General features: G+C 35.8%; 1 pseudogene; it reads right to left on the reverse strand.

Annotated features, from left to right (window-relative positions):
• Window positions 1–17,237: 17,237 nt before the first annotated feature.
• Window positions 17,238–21,033, reverse strand: LOC121990941 (annotated as a pseudogene).
• Between the last annotated feature and the right edge of the window lie 1,099 nt (window positions 21,034–22,132).

A 22,132-nucleotide genomic window follows, 5' to 3' on the forward strand; every position in this document is an offset into this window, starting at 1 on the left:
TATGATAGCATTTAAATTTTTTTAAATATAAACCATCAATTCATCCTAAGCAATGATAAAAAAAACTATCTATCATATAAGAGATTCTAATAAGGAATTTAGGTTATTTAATATTAACTAGAGTTGTATTTGAGAACTTCTAATGTAAAGCAATTTGCATTAGTATAATTTATGAGTCAGTCCCTATTATAGCTTTAGAATAAAAAAAATACCCGCCCTCCTGAAGAACATCAGGTAGTGATAAATATATCCACACACACCTGAAAACGACAATATCTTGTTTTCCACTTTATTGATGGATGACACACAAGAAGGAACCCAAGCAACTTGCCTAGTGCTCAGCAAACTCTGTGGTCATGGTTTTAAGTGTCTTGTGTGCTGGCTGAAGCAACTTATGAGCCTTCTGGAATCACATGATGTCAGATTGACAAATTGTAGATCAGACATTTTCAAAAACCTGGATTGACACCTAATCATTAACTATTATATGTCAAATCAAGTAGCAAAAAACTCATACAAACTTCAAGAAGTCATATGCAAAAGCCATCACAAGGGCATTGTTAATTTATTATATATTGGCAACTTAACTAGAGAAAAACAAAACCATCAACAACTGTGTCAAGCAAATTCAAAAATGAAGGCACACATCACTTAAGAAAAAGGCACTAATAATTGTCAAAATTCAAATATTAAGTAGTTTACTGAACAAATTATTTTTGTTTCTGCTAAATAATTCTACCACTTCCCAAACAAGTTCCATGACACTAAAACAAGAAATCATCTTGACAGGGAATTAAAGGATACAAAGGTGCTCATACCTTGTCACTAGCAAAGACATTGGTTCTTCCTTTAGCTTCCCAAGAAGAAAGAGACCCGATACCTGTTGGTATTTAACTGTTCGATGCGCAACGGAAGGTGTGAAAAATAGATTAAACGCCTTTTAAAATTTTTCACAACAAAACAATTTTGTTTAGATCGAACAAAAGATCTTGTTTAATTATAAAATCTCTTATAATTCAACATGCAAACATTATAATATTTTCTTTATAATTCTACAAAATAGAATCTTTACCTTGAGTTCGCGCCTAAGATTTGCAGGTCGCCGGTATAACGCCCGCCCTTCTTACCCAACCAAAGGCGGCGCTACGTTCTTATACTACTTACGTACATGCTTTAGTTATAACAGCGGAAGAATAAAAACTTTAAAGAATTTAATTTATTAAGCATAATATCGCATATTCTGATTTGTTCAAAGGTGCATATGTTGATTCTATAACTAATCATATTAATTTGTCCGGATCGTTCTTTGCCGAGCCACCACCACACATATCACTATCTGCTCCTCCTGTTGCTCCTCTAGCTCATCCAGCTTCTTTATCTGCGGTACAAGGAAAGTAAGCTGTGAGCACTCATGGCTCAGTAAGTTCCTTTCCTACTCACTAAAATCGAAAATCATCGTATATTAATATCATGCGTAGTATCATAAGCATACGACATACAAGGGTATCATATTCATATCATGACATTATATCTAATCATCAGATAATTCAAGCACATATGTAGGCAATGCATCATGAATTTGAAAGCTTATACTTATAAGTACTTGAAATTCATATCATCATTAGAGGGGATCCCGGTTTGTACCACATACATAATGCGCGCGCTTCTTAAGTAGGTCCAAGGTAGCAAGTCTTGAACCCTACCATACATACTAGGTCCGAGTCTTACTCCATCGACCTAGGGCATTCAGAAGCCCATTTCTGACGAGGCCCGAGTCTTATTCCATCGACCCCGGGGCGTTTACGGAGCCCACCCTTGGTACAAACCATACAAAAATAATTTATCATGCATAACTATCATATCATATCCCTAACAATCTTTCATGCATTTTATTTTTTTTTCATTCTTTTCATTATGTATAGCATTTCCTATGCTATCACATATCATGGCATTTACATAACATAAATTTCATTCTTTTCTCATTATGTATAGCATTTCTTATGCTAACACATATCATGGCATATACATAACATAAATTTCATTCTTTTCTCATTATGTATAGCATTTCCTATGCTATCACATATCATGACATATACATAACATAAATTTCATTCTTTTCTCATTATGTATAGCATTTCCTATGCTATCACATATCATGACATATACATAACATAAATTTCATTCTTTTCTCATTATGTATAGCATTTCCTATGCTATCACATATCATGGTATAGAAAATCTATCATGTAGTGTAGACTTAGTTACACCTCACTAGATTTCGAAGCTCTTCTTAACCGAATTTTCTCAAACTTGTTTCTAGGTTTTAAAATCCTCATAAAATCTGAAAAATATATATAAAGCCTTGTACCACAGGTGAGGGGAAGCTTACCTTCTTCGCTTAAGTTTCCTAGAGTTGAGAACTTGCTTGTGAACCTTTCTTCCTTGCTTGCTTTGCTCGGCACCAATGGAGGAGAGGAGTGGCTAGGTCTTTTGGTGGAGAGGAGGAGGAAGAAGAGGCTTCTCTTCCTCTTGTGTTGCTCGGCAACAATAAGAAAGAAAAGAGGGGGAGAGTGAGGAGGAAGAAGGTGTTCTTCCTCTTGTGTTGCTCGGCAACAAGAAGAAAAGAGAGGGGAGAGTGGGTCTCGGCACAAAGGGAGGAGAGGAGGATGAGTGGGTTGAGGATGAAGTTGAAGTCCCCCCTCCATGCCTATTTATACTAAGATGAGGGGAGGAAACTTGACTTGATTCATCCTCCCTATTCATTTCTCCCCTTAAATGACAAGAATATTCTAGAGAGATGCCTTTTGAGTTCTCTCTTTTCTTTCCCCTAATTTCTCTCTTTTCTCTCCTTTAATAAAATTTTCTATCTCTCCTCTTACAATATCCTCTTCTATCCCACTTGGTTAACACATGCATGCATCCACAAGAGAACCAAGGATCAAAACTTGGTTATGCATATTTTTACTTCTTTTTACTTCCTTTTCTTTTAAGTAAAAAGAATCCTTTCTTATTCTTAACTACTTAGTCCTTTCTCTCCTTATCAATAATTCTCCTATCCCCTTTGGTATCCTATACATGTTCCTTACAAGAGATCCAAGGTTCAATCTCTCTTCTAACGTTTTATTTTCTTTTGTACATAATAATTCATATATTATCCTATTATGCATTATGCATAAATATTTCATACATGTATTCATATTTCTTCCTTTTGTCTACATTAATTCCATACATTATAAATCATGCATAGATGATTTATATTCTCAACTTTATTTTCTTTCATAATCATCTAAATCCATCTTAATATGGAATATTTACATCTTCTTTTCATTCGTACTCTCATTGCCCTTACTTTATCTAGGCTTTCTAGGGGTGTTACAGCCGGAGTTCTTCACAGGTTGCCGGAGTTCTTCCAATGCCACGATCTTCCTCTCCAATTCTTCGAATCAACGGATGGACAAAAGTGTGGGCTAACTCTTTTAACTTTTCTCACAAAATGAACTGTAGAATTTTTCACCAAAAATTCTCTTTTTCATTCTTTCTTTTTTTTTTCGAGAGAGAAAGAGAGATGTATATTATAGTAAGGAGAGAGGGGAACGTGTATTATGAACATGGGAGAAAAAGAGGGAAACGTGTATTATCGAGTGGGAGAGAAAAGAGGGGAACATGTATACAAAAGTGGAAGAGAAAAAATGGGAACGTGTATTATAAAGTGAGAGAGAAATTTTATAATATTCACAAATATTGATTTCTCTCTTTTATATTTTATTCGTAATTAAATTACAAATAGAATATCTAAATACTTGATTTTTCTCTTATATATATTTTATTTGTAATCAAATTACAAATAGAATATCCAAATATTTGATTTCACTCTTTTATATTTTATTCGTAATCAAATTACAAATAGAATATTTGTATATTTGATTTCTCTCTCTTTTATATTTTATTTGTAATCAAATTACAAATAGAATATCTGAATATTTGATTTCTCTTTTTTTTTTTATATTTTATTCATAATCAAATTACAAATAGAATATCATTGACATATTGCTATTATAAATATAAAACATCATTGAATAATATATGGAATTGGGCTAAAATTATTTTCTTTAATTACCAAAGAGTTTGGATTTTATGGATGGATAATTTTCTAATTCCACCTTACACTTATTAGCCTAAAAGATCCACTGTTCTAGTATAAAATTGTTTTATTTAAACTAGTTGATATATTTAATAGTTTTGATAATTAATGTAATTATCAAAAGTTAAATATTTCGATTACTTCAGTGGACAAAATTGAATTATCCATTTTTAAATATTTAATAGTTTTGATAATTAATATAACTATCAAAAGTGAGATATAGTTTTGATAATTAATATAATCATCAAACCAGAAGGAATATAATTATTTTATTCGAAATAATTAATTTATTTAATAGTTTTGATAATTAATGTAATTATCGAAAGTTAAATAATTGGATTCAAAAGTTGATAAAATTAATTCAATTAGTTAATTTTATAATTTTGACAAAATAGTTCAAGGTCATGAACTATTAATTAGAGGTAATTAAAGATTACAATTTTAACTCAATTCCATATATTATTCAATGATGTTTTATGTTTATAATAGCAATATGTCATTTAGAATTAGATGGGTCTATTCTGTGCATTATAGCATATCGCATGTTGCATGTTGCAAACATCATGTATAATTGTAATTCATAAATTGTTTATGTTACAATTAATTAGAATTATTGAGAATTCTATAGACCTAGGTAATTATGACATAAGATGTCTAATTAATAATATGATTATTAAAATCTAGGATTAGTGGATAATTAGTTATCTAAGAAATTAAATAATGAGTAATTATTGGTCTCCTTCGTTGGTCTAGCACCGTGAGAGTTAGAATGGCGCCTCTTAACGCTTTGATTTCGTTACCCTACGGGTGGTGTCCGTTTTGATTTAATATCAAGGCTAGATCTCTGATGATAGAATTTTTAATGTATTTTAAGTTTGACCCACCCTTACGGCGGCACTCTTGAGTTAAGTCTAAAATTTGAAACGAAGGTTTTTACTCATAAAGATATGAGATCAAAATTGTTGATTATATCTTTGACCAATTTTTTTCCGGTAGTTAATATGTGTATGAATAAAAGTTATTTTGGTACACATATGTTAATCAAGAAGAGTCTTGGTTTGACTAAGCAAGCAATGTGACCTTCCCAACGATGGCATCATTCTTCGTGGATAGTTGAATTATCGAAGGAATAGTATATGGGATTTTTGATTTTATCCTTGCATTCTTACATCATGTTTACTATTCCTAAATATATACATATGGATATTTTTTTTCAAACAATTTAATCATGCTATTTATTTGAATTCAGCAATAATGTCAATGGGAAATCCAATTATGTCTTTACTCGCAAACAATACTTTGACTGGGGAAAACTTTCCTAAGTGGAAAAGCAATATTAATATCGTGTTGGTTAGTGAGAACAATAGGTTTGTTCTTACAGAGGAATGTCCACCGGTACCACCTGCAAATGCCACTCGTGCTGTTAGAGAACTGTATGATCGTTGGATTGCGTCCAACAATAAGGCTAAGGCATATATGCTTGCGAGCATGTCTGATGCACTAAGAAGCAAGATGGAGCCCAAAGAGTGTGCTTTTGAGATCATGGAATCTCTGCAAGAAATGTTTGGGCAACAATCTGAGCAAGCTCGTCATGAGGCCACAAGAAAGTACACAAATGCTAGAATGATTCTTGGCACTCATGTTCGTGATCATGTCATGCAGATGACAAATTATTTTTCTGAGGCTGAGATGCATGGGGCTGTAATTGATGAGGGTACACAAGTGAGCATAATTTTGAATTCGCTCTCTAGTGACTTCATCCCGTTCACCAGCAACTATATTATGAATAAGCTGAATTATGGGATGACTCAGCTGCTGAATGAACTACAAACCTTTGAAGCTATCTTAGGGCTTGTGAAGAACAAGGCTGAAGCAAATATTGTTAATAAACCCAATTCTTCAAAAGGTTTGAAGAGAAAAATGGCTAAAGGTGGTAAATCTGGCGGTAAATTCAAAAAGACAAAGGATGGGTCTAAGAACAACAAAACCATATGCAAGAAGGCCGAGAAGAAACCTAAAGGAAAATGTTTCCACTGCGGTGTAGATGGACACTGGAAAAGGAACTGTCCAAAATACCTCGCAGAGTTGAAGGAGAAGAAGAAAGGTAAATTTGATTTACTTGTCTTAGAAGCTTGTTTAGTAGAGGATGACTCCTCCTTCTGGATAGTTGATTCAGGAGCCACTAATCATGTTTGTTCTTCTATACAGCTACTTAGTTCTTTAAAGGAGCTTGCAGATGGGGAGTTGACACTTAGAGTTGGCAATGGGGCATTAGTTTCAGTCAAGGCAGTGGGAGTCACCCGTTTAAATTTTAAAAATAAATATTTAGTGTTGAACGATGTTTATTTTATTCCTGGATTTTGTAGGAATTTGATTTCTATTTCAAAATTGCATGAACAATTATTTGGTATTTCCTTTTATGAAAATGGAATTTCTATTTCAAGAAATGGTCTTGAAATTTGTCATGCAGGTATGAAAAACGGGTTATATGTCCTTAAGCCTTGTGAAAATTTATCATTAAATACTGAACTATTCAAAGTAGCTTATCCAAAATCTAACAAAAGGCAAAAGCTTGCAAATAGTGATGAAACATATCTATGGCACCTTAGGTTAGGTCATATCAATTTAGATAAGCTAAATAGACTAACAAAGGATGGTCCTTTGAGAGAGTTAATTGTTAACACTCTACCAGTTTGTGAATCTTGTCTAGAAGGGAAAATGACTAAAAGATCTTTCTTTTCGAAGGGCGAAAGGGCCAAAGAACCACTTGAGTTAGTGCATACTGATGTGTGTGGACCATTGAATGTCCACGCACGAGGAGGTTATGAATATTTCGTCACATTTATAGATGATTATTCGAGATATGGATATGTTTACCTAATGCAAAGGAAATCAGAAACTTTTGGAAAGTTTAAGGAGTTTCTAGCTGAAGCTGAAAAGCAATTAGGTAAATCACTAAAAATACTTCGATCAGATCGAGGAGGTGAGTACCTTGATACCGAGTTCAAGAATCACCTAATTGAGAAAGGGATTATATCCCATCTCTCGGCTCCTAGAACTCCGCAACAAAATGGTGTTGCCGAAAGAAGGAATCGAACTTTGTTAGATATGGTTAGATCCATGATGAGTTATGCCTCGCTACCTACATCTTTTTGGGGATACGCTTTACAAACAGCGGTCTATATTTTGAATGTGGTACCATCAAAATCAGTCCCTAAGACCCCAATAGAAATGTGGAATGAGCGTAAACCTAGTTTGCGCCATTTTAGAATTTGGGGATGTCCAGCACATGTACTAAAAGGGAAATCTGGGAAATTGGAACCACGAACAGAAGTGTGTTTGTTTGTTGGCTACCCAAAAGGCACGAGAGGAGGTTTGTTTTTTAGCCCACAAGAAAAGAAAGTATTTGTATCAACACATGCTACTTTCCTTGAGAATGACTATATGACAAACTTCAAACCTCGAAGTAAAGTTGTACTCGAGGAATTGCTAAATGATCAGATCATTTCACAACCGATGATTGTTGAAGATAATAGGAAAGAAAAAGAAACCACTATTCCTAATCAGGAAAGTTTGGTACCTAGACGAAGTGGGAGAGTTGTTAGAACTCCTGCCCGCTACAGACAGGACGGTGAAACAAATATTGTTGTAGCCGATACCAATGATGATGATCCATCATCATATCAACATGCAATGAATGATCTTGATAAGGAAAAATGGCAAGAAGCCATGAACCAAGAAATAGAGTCAATGTACTCTAATTCGGTCTGGGAACTTGTAGATCCACCTGAAGATGTCAGGCCCATAGGATGTAAATGGATCTTCAAGAAAAAGAGAGGTGTGAATGGAGAAGTAGAGACTTTCAAAGCTAGACTAGTGGCAAAGGGTTATACCCAAAAGGAAGGAGTTGATTATGAAGAAACTTTCTCTCCGGTTGCCATGATAAAGTCTATCCGCATTCTCTTGTCCATTGCCACTTGTCTTGACTATGAGATTTGGCAAATGGATGTCAAGACAGCCTTTTTGAATGGTCATCTTGAAGAAAGCATCTATATGGTGCAACCAGAAGGGTTCGTAGTTAAAGATCATGAGCAAAAAGTTTGCAAGCTACAAAGGTCCATTTACGGACTTAAGCAAGCATCTAGATCATGGAATCTTAGGTTTGATGAGATTATTAAGACCTATGGATTCCAACAAAATATTGATGAACCTTGTGTTTACAAGCTCATCAATGCTAAAAGTGTGGTTTTCTTAGCCCTTTACGTAGATGACATTTTACTCATTGGGAATGATATAAAAGTGTTATCTCATGTAAAGACTTGGTTGACTGAGCAATTCCAAATGAAAGATTTGGGAGAAGCAAGTTATGTTCTTGGGATCCAGATTATTCGGGATAGGAAGAATAAACTCCTAGCATTATCTCAAGCAACTTATATTGATAAGGTGCTCACACGTTTTTCGATGCAAAATTCCAAGAAAGGTCTCTTACCAACCCGACATGGAATTACTCTTTCGAAGGCACAATGTCCCAAAACATTGCAAGAGGAAGAGCATATGAGACGTATCCCATATGCATCAGCAGTGGGGAGCCTTATGTATGCTATGTTGTGCACTAGGCCTGATATTTGCTATGCAGTGGGAATGGTTAGTCGGTACCAGTCAAACCCAGGATTAGATCATTGGGTTGCAGTAAAACATATTCTCAAGTACCTGCGAAGAACAAGAAACTATATGCTTGTCTATTCAGGAGGAGTCCTGAACCCCTTGGGATATACTGATTCTGATTTCCAGTCAGATAAGGACTCTCGAAAGTCGACGTCTGGATCAATATTTATTCTTGGTGGAGGAGCAGTTGTTTGGAGAAGCATTAAACAATCCAGCATAGCAGATTCTACCATGGAAGCAGAATATATAGCAGCTTGTGAAGCCGCTAAGGAATCAGTTTGGCTGAAAAAGTTCTACTCTGATCTGGAAATAGTTCCAGATATGGATAAACCATTAACCCTGTATTGTGACAACAGTGGGGCTGTGGCAAATTCAAAAGAACCAAGGAGTCATAAAAGAAGCAAGCACATAGAAAGAAAGTATCATCTCCTTAGGGAGATTGTACGTCGAGGAGATGTCGACGTTATGAAGATAGCGTCGAAAGAGAACCTTGCAGATCCGTTCACCAAGACATTACCTGAAAAAATGTTCATAGGTCACTTAGAGGGAATGGGTCTTAGAGATATGTCTCATTTGTTTTAGGTCAAGTGGGAGTTTGTTGGGAATATGCCCGTAAAACAGATATTTATTATTAATTGCTGAATTAAATAAAAGAAGTATTTATTTTATTGTTTGATTGTTTTATGCTTATTTGTATAAAAATGAATATCTGTATAAAATCCATAATATATTGATGTAACTATGATTTTAGTATATAAGATTGTTATATACAAGAGGATTAAAATCATAGATAATATATTTAAAATGTCCATGATTGATTAAAGTATGGATCTTTAATTGGAAATCATGAATGCAGTTTGCTGACATTATGAATATGATAGTCTTATCCGGACAATCAGTGTAATGACACTAAGCAGAGGCATTTTATATAATATGATTATATAGGACAAGGACCAGATGTGATTTAAGTGTCTATGTTTAAGTACCGTTACAAAGACTCGAATCAACATCGCTAAGATGATCATATGTAGATCAATCTAAATCCTGAGTTGTCATAGACTCCTTGTTTGTATTAACAAGTCTCTTGATTTGTTTGTTAAAACCTATTTTAAATAATAGGTGTAACACTTACATTTTGGAGACTCAGTTATACATTCAGCTGGGAATATGATTTATAGATACGGAATCCGTAACTTCCGAAAGGATGCTAAAATGGTTCTCTTGAGTATTGATTCTAGCACTGAATAGTTTGAGCGCTCTAATTCATAATTAGATTATGAATTAACTATTCACTAGTGAATCAATGGTACTTAAGGTTTTAGATACAAATAGAGAGGTAAAACGGTAATTTCGCCTAGCTCTATTTGTGAACCATGAACGGAGGGTTGATCGACATGTAATGATTATATCAATGGACTGTTCAAATCTTTTGAGTAAATATGTTCCATAATTCTCAAGAGTTCAATTCCGGATTTTAGTGGAATAATATCGGAATTAATAAATTAGATAATTAGTTAAAGAGTTTTAATTAATTGTATCTAAATTTATTGGACCTTGAAATTATGGGTCCATGGTCCCCAAACCATCTTCGTATAATCATGATGGATACTCTTAAATAATTAATTTGATTAATTATTTATTCTCACAAAATTTATTAACTAATAAATTGTTTATTATTTTTACTAAAAGAAGATATTCTATTTGTAATTTGATTACGAATAAAATATAAAAGAGAGAAATCAAATATTCAGATATTCTATTTATAATTTGATTACGAATAAAATATAAAAGAGAGAGAAATCAAATATACAGATATTCTATTTTTATACAAATAAGCATAAAACAATCAAACAATAAAATAAATACTTCTTTTATTTAATTCAGCAATTAATAATAAATATCTGTTTTACAGGCATATTCCCAACAATACTACCAATTGACCTAAAAGAAAGGAGACAAATTCTAATACACATTCAATCTAAGTAACCTATAAGAATTAGGTAGAAGGAACATAAGAAAATAATTTAGTTGGACAGTTGACTTGAGCTTGTGCCTATTCAAGTAATATGAGCTGTGTACTATTTGCAATGTTCTCAATAATGTTGAGCGCCACAAAAAGTTGTTTTCCATAAGGAATCCATGGGGGTGATCCACTCTTGAATCTATGCCTTATATGAGCTTATGGTTCATCAAGTTTATGCCTTATTTGTGCTGCAAAAAACATAAGGAAAATAATCAACAAACAAAATTAAAACTTATACATGTAAAATTGACTATTACAATCACAACTTTGATCAATTATTCTTTTTTGCTACACAGGAATGCATTAAACCTATGAGTTGCATGCAATAAGTTTGTTACCTAGTGCTAGATAGAAGCGCCAATTGTGACCTACTCTCTTCTTGTTCTATTTCAAATTGTTATAACACAAAATGACCCCTCCATCAAAATAATAACATATGTTTCCATCAAATACAGAATCCCAAGAAAAAAAATTACTAACAAAAAAGAGACAATTTTTCATGGCAAAAACTATACAATAGAAAATGTCTTGAAATGGGCAAATCTAGCGACACTAAAATCTATTAACTAGCACCAAGTAGTTCGTCGATTCAGATAGCCATACATAAGGAAAAACATGGATTTCTAGACTAGCCAAATTGCTTTCACAGGAAAATAAATAAAATTACAAAAAAAAAAAAAAAGACTAGCCAAATTGTTATTTTGATGAGAGTAACATTCACAAAAGGTCATCATCGCTCCTTAAGTTGGTCTTAGATATCGTAAATCACGAGCTTGTTATAAATGCATCCACTTGGAACCTCATCAGTACTATCAATGAAGATAAATAATGATATTTTTAGTTGGTGACACTACCTCTAACTCTAGATAAATTCAACATACAAGTAAGCAAACACCAAATCAGGTTAATAAAAAAAGCAAGAGAAACCCTAGAATAAGAGGACCAAGACAAACTTATGGTGTGTCCAGCAATACAAAACTTTTAGAAAGTAACAAAATAGTTCACTCATAATTTGATTGTAACTTGAATTGAACTACAACACAAAAGTATGCAAAATATGAATAGTAGAATTCTCAAAGAAACATAGAACATTCTCGAACAAATAAAGAATAAACTAGATATGGACTTGTGAAACAACAGAAACCCACATTACACAAGAATATGGTCAAAAAGCAAGCCCCTAAGAACAAAACATTGAAAATCATAGCCAGTACTAAGAAAGAAATTTGAATCATAAAAAGAAGAGTGAGAATACTAAAAGTCCAATAGTGTCCTGCCCGGGGAAGAGGAGTTCAATCCCTTGGTCGGGAGGAAGATAAACAGACATCAAGGAGTACCAAAAGTTCAATAATATCCTAGTTGGGGAAAGGAGATCAATCTCACGGTCATGGGGACAAGTAAGAATATTAAGAAGATCAAAACTCTAATCCATCTCAACCAAGGAGAGAAGCTTGATCCCTAGGTCGAGAGGATAATAATTAGAAAGACAAGAATACTAGAAATCCAATAATGTCCCAACCGAGCATATTCGTAAGAATATCAAGAAAATCAGAATACCAATCCCAACCAAGAGACCAATCCCGCCTTGGATAGTAAATAAGAATACCAATAACATCAAATACCAATCCCACAGGGATATTTGTGAAAGAGCTTATGCCGAAGGTTGTTATAGAACAAAATAGTCCGAAGAAAAGAATTAGTTGAAGGGGATCAACCCAGACAAGAACTGTCACATGTGCCCCTTCGGGACTGAAGGGTGGACTCGAATGAAGTCCGATTAGAAAAAATTAATAAAACAATGGATTAAGAGAACTCCCCAATTGGCATAATAATGAGAACACTAAGAAAACCCAAAACTAGTGACCAGTTGATGAAATCAAAAAACTAAGACCACTAGGATAATACTAAGAAGCCTGATAAGATAATAATTTCAATGGAAATGTTAATGTTAATGATATTAGAAAACCAAGACTACTAGGATAATACTAAGAAGTCTGATAAGATAACAATTTCAATGGATATAACCAAGATAATAAAAATAAAAAGTCTAATAAGATAAGAATTATAATCCCACCTGGGGATATACCAATGATATCAGAAAATCCAGATTGTTGGAATAATACTGAGAAGCCTAATAAGATAAGAAGTCTAATCTCGCTCTCTAATAGTTCTGGAAGAAGAAATCCTTTTAGAACCCAAGTCCCATTTTTCACCCGGGGATATAAAAAAACCAAGACCACTAGGATAATAATGAGAAGTCTAATCAAATAACAATTTCAATGAATATGTTGATGATATTAGAAAAATAAGACCAGTATGATAATACTAAAAAGTCTAATAAGATAAGAATTCCAATCTCACCCAAGTATATGTCGATGATATTAGAAAATCAAGAACATTGAAATAATACTAAGAAGTCTGATAAGATAAAAATTTCAATCCCGTTGATGATTTGTCGATGGTGTCACCTCTAACAATTCTGGCAGAAGAAACTTTTTTGGGACCTAAGTCCCAATTTCTATAAATATATTGTAACATCTCTATAATTATTCAAATGATTGTCTAATAATTCCTACATATTAGGCCTAAAGTAATTCATCAATCATGCACTAAGTATAATCTTTAAGATCTCAACAAAGAGAAGAGTGAGAAAGAATAATATAAAGCTTTAAATTGACTTATCATTACCGGATATTCTTTCTTATTTCTTTAAAGACCCTAGAGGTTGAAACATAAGAGAAACAAATTTAATATTGAACGTGATTAGTTTAGATTGGTTATGGTTGATTTAATAAAGGCATCATATTCAAAAACAAAGATAGTAGGATCATGATGATCAAGAGATGAAGGAATTTTTTTTTATGGCATAGATTGGCTAAGCTAAAAAAAAATTTAAATACTTCCTATTTTATAGAGAAAAAAAAGTAAATTATATAACCTTTCCTCCATTAGTTGATATTTCAAGGAGTTTACCTGGAATGAAAGAACAAAAATTGATTCATGAAGGTTTAATTACTGAATCACTTCCCAACGGTATGTTCCGAGTCCGCTTAGATAATGAAGATGTAATTCTAGGTTATATTTCGGGAAGGATCCGTCGTAGTTTTATATGGATACTACCGGGGGATAGAGTACAAATTGAAGAAATGCGTAATGGGGACGTTTGGTTTATAGACCACTAAAGATAGATTAGCACTATTATATGATTGATTAAGAACTTCGGTTTCATCACAACACATATGAAAATTGTTACCATCTTTTATATGCAATCCTTATCATTAGTAGACATATAGTCTAGCTTTAATACTACATAGTCACTATTATGTGAGGTATGTTTTTTAATCTATGATGGGTGAACATTCTTTCAATTCCCTTAACTACTCTTTTTGAAAAAATAAACAATTAGAATTAGGTATAAATGAATAAACTCTACAACTTTCAATAGATGTTATCTTATTATTAACTATAAAATTTTGTCGAAATAATAAAAAATAATCAGACCCATATACCACCATGACAATGGTGGTAAGAGTTTTGATTCACTTAGAGGACCCTAACATTTTGGACAATTTCTTGATTCATTCTAGAAATAAAATCTACCTCTTGCAATAGTAAACAATAGACATGTCAAGTTCTTTACTTGATTTTCTACCCAACTTGATCAGATGAGATTTCAGAAGATGACCCTCGATGATGAGATCACAAGATTGTCCCACATCTTGGGTGAGCATGGTGATTCCCTCTTGTTAAAGGACATAAAATCAAAGAAAATTGGCATCTTGGTTAAGAAAGAGAATAAGGATATTTGTCATGTATTACCAAATAGAGAGTTAGATAAGCATAATTAGTAAAATAAGTAAGATAAAAGTCATTATTTTAATTAATAATAAAAGTCAAAATTTCATGAAACATGGCTCGAATAAAAAATAATAACTGTGTATGCAAGATAGCAAAAGTATCTAGAAAACTTTGTATTAAAGTGCACCCAACAGAAGATAGAAACCTCTTTCAATATAGTTCAAGAAATTCATAGCAACTTGTAAAGAAAAAAAGTTAATTAAGAAAAACCTCCTTCATGTATAGTATTCACGATAGCCTCCTGGTCGACTTTTTGGGTTATTGTAACCAAGCATCGGTACTAACTTATCCTATCTAAACCAGTGTTTTAAATCGCGTAGCGTTGGTTCATAGCGTTTTTGTCTTGTCATCGCGTAGTGTAAATAGTGAAGCGTATAACGCAAGTTTTTCGTGCAGGTCAATGTTTAAATTTTTTAAAAAAAATATACTTATATAAGTAAAATAAAAATAACATAACTTAAAATTAATCATAATAATTCATTACATGTCAAAATATCCCATAACAACAATTTAAAAAGTCTTATAATTAAAACAACATAACCTAAAAATAATTAGTATCATCCAACTATCACTATCATCATCAATAGTGTCTATGGTTGAAAATTTTCCACTATCAAAAGTTGTTGGAATTACTCCTCCATAATTTTCAACATCAAGATGATTATCTTCCACATCAACAAGACTCAACCTTGCGTGTTTGTCTTTGCTTCCACCTATTATATAAGAGATATGACATTTAAGAATCAATTATAGGTGAAGTAGATATAAATAAATAATTTGCATATGCTTAGTGCTTACTTGAATTTTCAACAATTCTTTTTTTTGAATTCGTAGGAGGAACTTCAACTATATCCTCAACATCTTCGACTCATTTATCTAAGTCGAAAAGACTTTCAAAGGTAGCCGACGACACACCCACAATAGGATCACTTTCAAATAATTCATCATCTTCAAGTCATTTAGTAGTTACGGGGAGAACTGGACCTTCTTTCTCAGTTATCCATTCATCATCCGAATTAATTTCATCAACTACAATGAGATCAATCTTGTCTCTTCTTCTAATGCTTCTCTCCCTAAGCTTGAAGTTATATTTCACAAACATCAACGCATTCAACTTTGAATGTTCAAGCCTATTTCTCTTTTTTTGTATGAATCTAATATTACAAAGAAGAAAACATATATATATAAATTAAAAATAAACAATGATATAAAAATTATAAAACAATTAAAATTCAAGTAGAGTTAGAAACTTAGAATACTCACCGATTCAAAAGTGCTCCAATTTCTTTCACATCCCGAAGCACTACAAGTGAAACCAAGCACTCGAATTGCAAATGTAGTAAGCTCGAGTGTCTTACTTCCAAAACGTTCCCACCACGAGACTAATAATAAGTAATAACATTAAAAAAAAATACAAGAATGTATATAATTTTAAAATATGAATGCTAGTATAATTTTACAAGAACGGTTACAAGAAGAAAATTTTACTCGGAGTTCGCAACATTCTTGTTCGTTTTGATATTGGAGTTCCAAATTCTCCTTCAACTTTATTATACAAGTCCAATTGGATGTCTACTTTAAGACGATCATCAAAAGACAACATCCTATCCATGCAAGTATACAATCCATCTCTAACTTCATCACAATCAGAAAATCTTTCTTCATAACCCAATTGCGGGTTCAAATAGTACCCGACCGCGTGTAGAGGATGATGAAGTTGTGGAGTCTTTCGTGAATCAAATTTTTTCCAAATGGGCTTGTATTTTCTGTCAACTCCCCCACAATTAAATTTTATCCCATGGTCGATCTCTCCTCCGAATCAACTTCCCTTAACACACTTACAAGAGGAACAACACTCTTAACACAAAATGCAACATGTTCGGCCAAAAGTGAGATCATCGATCGATCCTGTGCATCGATTCCGCTGATTGATCGAGATGTCGTGATCGAACCGAGTGATCAATCCAGATCCTTTCTGTTCGAACAGAAAGGATTGATCACTCAATTGATCTAGATACCCGACTTCTAGAAATCGTGAAATCTTTGCTCCTTTGAGGAAAAAAAAAATGAAAAAACGAAGAAAACGAAAGGAAGGAGAAAAGCTTACCTCCAATCGTTGTCCCTCGCCGCCGCTCACAGGTCACTGCTCGCCGCTCGCCTCTCGCAAGTTGTCGCTCGCCGATCGCCGCCTGTCGCCTTGCCCTACCTTCGCCTCTGCCCCGTTCACGATTCGACTCGCCTTCACCCTACCTATTGTGTAAGCAATTTGCAATTATAGCACCCGCTATGGGCCACTAGGTCATGATAGTGCACGCTATGTGCGCTATCTACGCTTTTGTCCCGAATAGCGTTGGCTATTCGGGACAATCGCTAATCAGCGAACGCTGCAGAGTGTTCGCTGATCGTAACGTGCGATAGTGCTATGTAGCGCGCTATTCGCCGCTATTGAAAACCTTGATCTAAACACATCAGACCATGTTGTCTTATTCCCCTTTAGAAGCAGGCTTATGATGCATTTAGGAGAGGCAGATAGCATGGCCTAGAGACGTATTACATAATCCTGAGTTAAAGATCATGGTAACCAGTCTTGCTCTTGTACTTGTCAAAGAGCTCCTGGAGGGGCATGAACAAACCGAGCATGTACCTCATTTATCTACCAAATCAAGAAACAAGACAAACATACATGTTTTATTCCAATGAAAAAACTTTTGCCCAGAAGATATGGTTTTGGAAGCATTGGCACACTCGATGAGTGAAATACGCCATCTTTATTCATTTACCTCTTCTGCAGTGGGTGTTGGATTCTTCGTCCAACTACGACATGCAATTGGGATGCCGAAACGGAACTGGAGTTCTACATAACAGAAAAAGGTTACTTGCAATAAAATTTGGAGGGTGAAGCCTATCCAAATCTTCCCCCGAAGACCAATGGAGTAAATTTTAGTGATCTCGCAATCTGAAAAAAATATTCCACCACCGGAAAACATAGCTCCGTCCACCAATAATTAATAAAAGATTATAATCATCATAATCCTGGAAATGCAAAATCCAGTTGCAACATTGAGAATTCATGTGATCGTATCATTAGAACGGATAAAAAATCAAACCTGACCAACGCAAAAGACAGGAACTAGAGGGCATCCTGTCTCAATGGCAATTCTCACAAACCCTGTTCTTGTTTTAAGGATTCAACATTAGTGTTCAGATGATCCTTTTTATCTGAAATCCAAATAAGAAAATATACAACTGAAATATCAGGAAAGCATATGATAACTGGATGAGACTAAACTTCACTCTCAGAAGAAACAACAAAGTGATTGACGGAAATAAAATAAAACCATGTTAAATATCAGTTAAACCTTATATAACTAAAGCCAATATCGTGAGAAATTACCAATTAAACAAGGATTAGATAATGCTATGTATCATTCAACATGCTAATCCTAGATGTAACTACTTCGACTGCATTATTAACCTGAAAAAAAGTAGTGAATTGAGAAAGTAATTTGAATTTAGAATAAATGTATAACATTAAGAACAAGATTAATACATTAGTCTTCAGTGGAGTATTTGGTTCAATGCAAAAGACAGACCTCAGTGTCATGGCTCATGTGAAGTGTCTCGTAAATGCCACCGGGCACAATGATGCAGTTGTACCTAACTGCTAAATATGCATAAAAGTTCTTCCTTGATGCAAGGATTAGCCCAAGCCATGTCCAAATCTGCCTCAAAAAAGGAGTGTAGAAACCTAACAAAAGATTCACACACAGAGAATTAGAAGTCACGATGTATCAAAAGAAAAGAAAAAACTGTTCAAATAAAATTAATTATATCTACTAGAATGAGCGAACCTTACTGCACACTGCTTGCGAGAACCTTCATCTTATGCAGTGGCGTGAACCTCACATCTTCACCAAGAGCACAAGAGTGTGGCTCATAACCAAACACTGCAATGGCACTCACCAACTCTATAATTCTAAACAAAGAAATCAAACATATCCACTGACTATTAGTGATTGTTTTCTTTAGCATAGGATTTTTTTTTTATTCAGGAAGCTAAAATTGCAAGTAAGTCTTCCAAAAAGACATCAAAATAATGCAAAAAGGTTGGAAAATGGTAGCAGAGGCTAGTTTTTGCTGTGATATTTATTTAATATTAATAAAGATATTTTGGAATAACATTAGAACATGAAAAGTAAATTAAAATGATCTAAATAATAATTAAAAGTATAACAAGGACACCTTGAGTATATAATTTTAATCAAACATCATTAGCACTAGTTTAGTTCAAACTAATTACTACATTCATGAGAGACTTGCAAATTTCCAAATACATATATGTAATATCAAGTTTCATAGTGACAAATGTATTTCATTGTTTTGAAAGAATAGCTCCTCACCGAGTAAAAACAGATGTTGATATAGGTGATTGCCAGCTATAAGAGATATGAAGATGAAAAAACAAGCCTAACAAATGATAACTGATCCCGTCCGGAAGCTGAGTCGGATGAAGGCGAGCCGCGCTGTTGCTGGTGTCGACGGAAAGTCACTGAGAAGCCTGGTCGATCTGGCACCCGCCGAAAAAGCTTACATGAGCGGATGACAGGGGGTGGTGACGAAGCAAAGGTCCTGCGCATACTCAGACTATCCCACGAGTCGTTAGAGACCATAAACCAGGGAAAAAGTCCCCAGGTCAAGCCCTCTGACGCTCAAGTCAGGTACTTTTTCCTTGAAAAACACAGAGAAAGGACGAAAAGTAAGAGATGAGTATCAACTGACGAGTGAGCGTACATGCGTAAGGACAAAGCCTCCCTTTTTATACTGCTGTGGACGTTTTCGGAGTCTGGCGGCTGTCAGGAAATGTCGAGTGTTAGTCCTTGTCTGGCGGTGATTGACACGGGCATCTTCTTATAGGTCGAAGAAGGAATCTGGGGGTAACGAGCCCTAGACTGTTAGTATATTCCTTGACACGCTGTGATTATTCTCTGACGGGTGATTACGATTCCCTGACTTGCTTGTCCTGTAGTGTATGCTTGCCTCGACCTGTTAATCCTGGACTGGGTCTTCATACTGGCCAATCCTGACCTGTGGGTACATACCTGTCACCAACTTGTACTTTCCATATCACAAATCCCGATCTGCACATTCGGCCCTGTCCCGCATATCTTGTCTTGTGAACTACTGACCTGCCTTGTGAGCTACCGCCCTGCCTTGCCTTGCACAGCGACCTGTACGCTTTAGTCTGGTTCTGATTATCTCGCCTCTGAACCTGTACGCCTTAATTTACTTCTGCCTATCCCGAGTCCTGGCCTGTGTACGTCTGTCGCGACGTGTATGCCTTGGTTTGTATTTCCCGACATGTACATCGTAAATCATGTGTCCTATGCCGTAAGGCTATAAGTCTTGACCTGTATCCATGGCTGGCGCACCCCGACCTGTACGCTTCTGTCCATGTGTCTTGTGCCGCATGATTGTAAGTCCCGACCAGTACGCTTCTGTCCATGTGTCTTGTGCCGCATGATTGTAAGTCCCGACCTGTATCCTTGGCTGGCACATCCCGACCTGTACGCTTTTGTCCATATGTCTTGTGTTGTCAAGCTATAAGTCCTGACCTATGTCCTTAGCTCGTATATCCCTGACCTGTGTCCTTGGCTCGTATATTCTGACCTGTACGCGTTGATCCATGTATCCTGAGCCGTAAGGCTATAAGTCCTGACCTGTATCCATGGCTGGCACGTCCCGACCTGTACGCTTCTGTCCATGTGTCTTATGCCACATGATTATAAGTCCCGACCTGTATGCATCTGTCCATGTGTCTTGTGCCGCCAAGCTATAAGTCCTGACCTGTGTCCTTGGCTCGTTTATCCCTGACCTATGTCCTTGGCTCGTATATTCTGACCTGTACGCGTTGATCCATGTATCCTGAGCCGTAAGGCTATAAGTCCTTACCTGTATCCATAGTTGGCACGTCCCGACCTGTACGCTTCTGTCCATGTGTCTTGTGCCGCCAAGCTATAAGTCCTGACCTGTGTCCTTGGCTCGTATATTCCGACTTGTACGCGTTGATCCATGTATCCTGAGCCGTAAGGCTATAAGTCCTGACCTATATCCATGGCTGGCACGTCCCGACCTGTACGCTTCTGTCCATGTGTCTTGTGCCGCCAAGCTATAAGTCCTGACCTGTGTCCTTGGCTCGTATATCCCTGACCTGTGCTCTTAGCTCGTTTATTCTGACCTGTACGCGTCGATCCATGTATCCTGAGCTGTAAGGCTATAAGTCCTGACCTGTATCCATGGCTGGCACGTCCCGACCTGTACGCTTCTGTCCATGTGTCTTGTGCCGCATGATTGTAAGTCCCGACTGTATCCTTAACTAGCACATCCCGACCTATACGCTTCTGTCTATGTGTCTTGTGCCGCCAAGCTATAAGTCCTGACCTGTGTCGTTGGCTCGTATATCCTTGACATGTGTCCTTGGCTCGTATATTCCGACCTGTACGCGTTGATCCATGTGTCTTGTGCCGCATGATTGTATAAGTCCTGACCTGTATCCTTGGCTAACACATCCCAACCTGTGATCCTGGCCTCTGAGTTCTTGACACGTGGATCAAGCCCCGGAATCCCATTCGTGCCTGACCCAACCCATCTTGTAACTGGACCCTTTGAACTACACGTAGACCGAATTCTTGACCTCCACGTAGGTCAGACTTTTGACCCCCACGCAGACCTAACTTCTGACCGCCACGCAAGCTTGACTTCTGACAGCCATGTGAACTTGACTTTTGACCATCCCATGGGCTTGATCTCTGATCACATCATCTCTTCGACCCCATAATCATGCACTGTATCACAAGCCTCCCCCTCAAGTCTAGTCGAAGGAGACCCTAGTCCGACTGACTAGACCCCAGTCCCATTTCACCCGATCTAGCTCCCTGGCTCCTGCCTCTGCCTACTAGCTGACCCTTTTTTCTCCATGTCTCGCTCAGAATTTATCACCTTTTCTAAAAGATAGGCTGGACTTTACTGTATGCATGCTGATTCTTCGATTTCCAATCATGCCACTTTCTTATAAATGTCGCACGATTTCCCAAGCGTCGTTTTAAGTTCAGAGGTGATCCCTTCCCCTTCTCCTTCTTTATAAAAGGGTCGCGTACACTTCAACCTTCCCTTCCTCAACCTACCCCTGGTTAATAAAATCAACTGTCCCCTTATACTCAGGCCTCTATGGAACCTGCAATGGAATTTGGCGAACCCTCTTCTTTGCATCCACAAATTGCCCAACTGACTGAATTGCTGGCCCAGAAAGATGAAGCCTTACAGGAGATGACTGAAAGCAGAGATCTTCAAGTTTCTCTTACTCGTGAAATGGAAAGACTTTGGCTAGCGGCCAAATCTCGAACTCAGGCCGAGATAGCTCTCAAGCTTAAGGCACAATCAGACTTTCA

The sequence above is a fragment of the Zingiber officinale genome, chromosome 6B (genome assembly GCF_018446385.1).
Source record: "Zingiber officinale cultivar Zhangliang chromosome 6B, Zo_v1.1, whole genome shotgun sequence".
Classification (NCBI taxonomy): Eukaryota; Viridiplantae; Streptophyta; class Magnoliopsida; order Zingiberales; family Zingiberaceae; genus Zingiber; species Zingiber officinale.